Source organism: Ixodes scapularis, unplaced genomic scaffold, assembly GCF_016920785.2.
Source record: "Ixodes scapularis isolate PalLabHiFi unplaced genomic scaffold, ASM1692078v2 PGA_scaffold4__175_contigs__length_147842914, whole genome shotgun sequence".
Classification (NCBI taxonomy): Eukaryota; Metazoa; Arthropoda; class Arachnida; order Ixodida; family Ixodidae; genus Ixodes; species Ixodes scapularis.
Window position 1 is genome coordinate 40,372,046 of NW_024609879.1, and position 5,508 is coordinate 40,377,553.

At 49.7% G+C, this 5,508-nt stretch overlaps 1 pseudogene; it reads right to left on the bottom strand.

Moving 5' to 3' along the window:
* Window positions 1–2,671: 2,671 nt before the first annotated feature.
* LOC120843351 lies at window positions 2,672–5,261 on the bottom strand (annotated as a pseudogene).
* Between the last annotated feature and the right edge of the window lie 247 nt (window positions 5,262–5,508).

Here is a 5,508-nt window from a genome sequence, read left to right on the forward strand (position 1 = left end):
AACAATCACTTGAATGAGCACGTCGTTATTGGGCTTTGTCATTAAAAGGTAGGTCGCGGCGGGTGTTCCGGCTATAGTTAATCTGAATGGTTTGGTGGTTGTCTAGTTTCAAACGCGCGAGGCTGTGTGTACTGTGTGCCGTACTAACAGCTGTACATACTTGCACTGGCGATCAATGTTAATGTGTTCGCAACGCAGAACGTTTATACTTTGTGTGTATCCACACCCAACATATTTCTCGCGTATTGCCGTGTGGATATGCCAACGTAATTCATGTTGGTAACTTGGTATCCGCGTTCTGAGATTTATGCGCGCGATATCATATTGTATTGGAGTTTCCTTTGGTCCCATGATCGACGACCGATATTTGTATATCGTGTGGCCGTACAGTATGTCCATGTCGGTCACCAACATGCACGCGATGTCGTATTCTATTCCAATAACCGTGTATTTTATCGGGGTATCGTGCTCCGATATGGTGTTGTATACCAATAACCGCAAGTTATATCGGGATATTGTGCTCCAATATCCTGTTGTATACCAATAACAGCATACTATATCGGGATATTGTGCTCCGATATGAATTCCCATCGTGCTTATTGGGTTAATCGGATAACAATACGTTTTTATTGGTTTCCATCATCTTCATTGGAATACAATATTTCCAATAAGCCGACTTCATATTGGCCTTTTTCAATAGGGGCGCCATCTAGTTGCAGCGCCACACACCATGACTTCTTACGCCATCTGGCTTGTTGATGGCACACTACATGTTTTCCCCCCTTAGAAGAAAATGACTGTTAGACAATTTGCTACCGACCCAAGAAACAGCTTACTTTTTTTTAACCATATATAAATTCACACGCATACAAAATCCTACCAACCAATCACTAGAAGCAAAAATAATTGTGAAGTAGTCGGAGAAAATAAGGATAAAGAAATGCTTTGGAAAGATACAATCATTAATGCTACACTGTGTTCTATGTCGAGCAGAATCCAGTTATAGTCGGATGCAACCTAAGAACAATCTTTTAGCTCCACCCACAAGCGCATTGCGCCCATCTGAAGTGCCTCCGCCGTCGAGAAAGTAGTTCGCTAGCAACGTTGCTTTTTCTTCCTCCAGCAAAACCTGTCTTAAACTACTACAATATTTATTTAATTCATTCAGGACATTTAAATAAGTTAGAATACGTTTTTGTCAACGAAATAGCTGTTTAGTAAAGAAAGAAAGAAATTCATGTCCAATGTACCGTCTTCCCAATTAATTTTCTGTCCAAGATACTGTCTAACATACCGTCTAACATACCTCTCAGCAGTGCTAAGCCTCGTGCCCGCTTCGAAATTTTCGTTGGCGATAGCGTCGCTGGATTCTCACGTTGTCGCGCAAAAACTGCTGCAAACGCAAGCCGATACCATCAAGATTTCGTGGCGTAACCTCGGGCACGTAAAACACGGTGCAAAAGCAGAATAATTGTCACGAGAAACTATAGCATCGCGTTGCTAAGGCCAGCAGCCATGTTGAGCTTTTTTTTTTCAAAAGGATCGCGATTGGTCCACAGAATCGTGACGTCATGAAAACAATTGGCTGGCGTTTCTCGGCGTAGGATTACATTTTCCTCTGAGAGGCATTTCCGGTTTTTTCTTAGCTTGCAACCGACTATAAACTGAAAAGTGCTCTCTTCACTGCAACCAAAATGTCACTGACGAGTCCTTTCGAACAAAGAACAACACTTTCAAAAATCTCACGGTTTGACAAGTCATTTGAAACAAGGATTAACACTTTCACTTCCCCGAGTGGAATGGCTGACTAGTCCTTGGAAACATAAAGAATAACATTTTCACTTGAAACACTTTGACCGAAACCTCTATGTACATAACATGGAAACTTGATATTTGAACACACGGGAGAAGTCTTAAAAAAATTTGTTCACATCTATATTAAAAATCGCATTGCACGCTTCATGAAAGTTCAAACCACTATAACTTAAGTCCCAAAGTATTTAAGGAGCGTCCTTGGAGTACATATCCACTTGAAAGTTACGAAATTTTTCGGGAAGTCGTCTACGCCGCGTGGGGCGTTGTGGTGGAGTGCCCGATGGGGATAGTGGTGGAGTATGATATGTCCTTGGTGGTGTGTCTGCGCCACCGTCACCTGATGTAGGAGTCGATTCTTGGGTTGCCTCGGGACTTGATTCCAGGTCTTCTGCTAAACGAGGAGCCTCTGAAGGCTCGGAAAGTGTAGAGGCCTTCGGCCCCACGGAGTGCAGGGACTCCGCTAAGACCGTTGCGGAGCTAGATGACGGCAGCTCGCTGCAATACCCGAGTCCCAGTTGGGATGAACTTGATCCGGTGCTCAATATTGCACCGCTTGAAGGAACGGAAGGTTCAGGACCCTCCTGGAAAGCGAGCCTGGGGGCCTCTTGGAAGACTGCAGCCGGGGCGGCCGGCGGAACTGGTGGCTGGCTGCTGGCTTGATGGACTGGTACAGCAGCGCGGAAGGCCGCTTGGAAACCGGAATCAGGAACGGCACCGGGGACTGGGGTGGCGGGAAGGCCACCGAAAACCACCGCATCTTGCACGGTACAGGGTACCACGGAACTGGTGCCGAGTACGAGGGGAACAGAAAGGGCACCGGGTACTACCGGTACATGGGCAGCACCAGGGACCACAGCTACATGGGCTGCAGGAGCAGTAGGACGGGGAACGACGCCTGGCACAGCAGGTTCATGGGCGGCGCCAAAGGTCGCATGACTATGGGCACCAGGCGCCACAGCAATATGGCCAGGGCCGGGTGCCGCAGTAGCATGGGCGGCCACAGGGGCCTCAGTGGCATGGACGACCTCTTGGGCCGTCGGGACAGGAACGGCATGAGGGGCCGCAAAATCAAGACCGGCAGCAGGGGCCGCAAAAACAGGAACGGCAACAGGGGCCGCAAAAGCAGGAACGGCAACAGGGGCCGCACGGACAGGAGTGGCGCTGGGGTCCGCAGCACGCAAAGTTGCAGGTGCCGGACCCTCAGGTGGCACATGGCCCAGGCTTATAGCTGGAGTCGCATTAGTTAAAGTGGGGAATATCTCATCTTCCATAAACCACAACGGCTGACGTTGGGGTGGTTTCAATGTTGTACGTGTCATTTTGTCTACATTCCATATGGTTCCATCGCCTAATCTATATGTGGCTGGCCCTACTTGTTCATGTATATGTTGCGGTGGAGCATATTTGTTGCGCATTCTCCCTCTAATGTTGGGTTTGAAAACCTTTACTGATTGCCCAGGAGCAAAAGCAGGGCACTTGACTGCTCGCCTGGCATCGGAATACTTTTTAATCTTCGTTTGGTATTCCTTGACTTGAGGAAGCTCTTCCTGAACAACATGTGGAGGGACAGCGGACTCTGGGGTTTCTCGCCCTTGAAGATGCAGTCGCGTCCGGTGGGTGCGACCGTGTAAAAGAAGTGCTGGCGTTTCTCCAGTCGTGGCATGGCGCGTACTCCGGTATACCCCGAGATCTTCTGTAATGGCTTCGGAAAGCGGACGATGTTGGACGAGAGCCAACTGAATAACAGACTTAAGGTGTCTATGGAATCTTTCTACCTGCCCATTAGCTTGGGGAGGGTAAAGAGATGACTTCGCATGTTTGATGCCATGCATCTTCAGAAACTCGCTGAATTCCTTCGAAATGAATTGAGGGCCGTTATCTGTAGTGATCTCCTGCGGCAGACCTTCGCGGGCAAAAATGGACTTCAAGAACTTTATGACTGTAGCAGTCGTGACGTTGTGGGCTGGTGCCACTTCAGGCCATTTACTGTGGTAATCTACCAGTGTAATGAAAAACCTCACTTGAGCCGGGGCTCGTTCAAAGGGACCTACTATATCCATGCCCAGTTTTACCCATGGACGGGTGGGGAATTCGACTGGTTGAAGAGGTGCTGGAGATGCCTTTGCAGGCTTGTCTGTCGACTGACATACCGAACAGTTCTGAACTTTCGTCCTGGCATGTTGACTTAAATGCGGCCACCAGTAAAGCTCCTTGATGATACTGGTGGTGCGCGAGATACCTTGATGGGTTTCGTGAGCTACATCAGTAACTTGATCACGGAGGGTGGACGGAACCACTATTTTCTCTCCTTGGAGCAATGCATCGGTGACTGAGAGCTGGTCTCTTACAACGAAATACGGCTTGAATTCTGGAGGCAACTTGTCCTCTGAGGGCCATGTGTTTGAAAGATATGTCATGATAACTGGTAGTACAGGATCTTTTAGAGTTTCTTCCTTGAACTCCTTCTGTGTGAGACAGAGACAATATCCCATCCTCGTCGCCAAAATGTAATGGTCGCGTAGGGCCATTATGAATGAGTGGAAAGAGACAGGAAAAGCTAGGATAAAGACAGCGCCCCGAAAGGCCTGTAGAGATGCTAAAAAGGCCTACACTGCCGGCACGTGGGCCGCGGGGTGCGGAGGTGCGGGGCCCAAGGCGGGAACCCCGACGGAAGAAAGAGACGTCACACCAGCTCGGAGTTTTTGTGAAGTCTATCTTTTTGTCGTGACTAGCATACAAACATTCAAATCCGCGGGGATCAACACTTCCGCTCGCAGGGGCGGATGTCGATTCTCGGACAAGTGGCGCCATCTAGTTGCAGCGCCACACACCATGACTTCTTACGCCATCTGGCTTCTTAATGGCACACTACCATTGTCACGCATTTTATGTTTACAATACACGAAACCACTGAGGCTCGGAACTCGGTGACGGCGCGAGTACTCGTAGGGGACACGCAGCGTGGAGTATTCTTCGGGCGTACAGGCTTCATCAAACGCCCCGGTATCGGTTGCAGCCGGTGTGGTGCTGCCAGTGCTGCTACAGGCAGTTGGAGAGGCAGTGTGTGGCCTTTTCTTAGCGTCAACTGAGGACGCATCGGCGTTTCTTCGCTTTCTCGTGGGCCTTGGCTGCGACGCTTTCTTTGATTGGTAGCTGGGAGGATTGGGAAGCAACGTCGGTAGGACGCCCGGCAAGAGCTGCGGCTTTCCACGTGGAATGCGCACCTCATCATCGTTTATAATGTGAACGAAGTCTCGCGTAATAAACGATGGCTCAAAATGAAGCTCACACACCGAACACGTTTCGTCCAGGAGCTTATCCAGGCGATGCAAGTTCCGTTCCCAAACGTTTCTTTGCACTTCCTTCTAAGGCACTGAGAACAGCGACGGCTGCTCACCTTTTCGCCACTGATAGCCCTTTTGGCACCCCGGAGGGAAGCAGTGGCATTGTCGACGTCGATTTGACATGACACTTCAATGACCATAAACGACAGCAGGCACGGGTAACACAGGGTAAAGAGCGGTTAAACGCAAGCCAACTCTTCTCGCCCAAGGCCTTCGGAACGCTCGGAAGCGGTCGGACGCTACAGCCACAAGGTCCTCAGCGCCACCGCGTACATCCGGGACCTTTCCACACGCGCCGTTTCACAGCAATGCATCGCGCGCCCCGGCGCCTGATCTCACTACCCCTCCT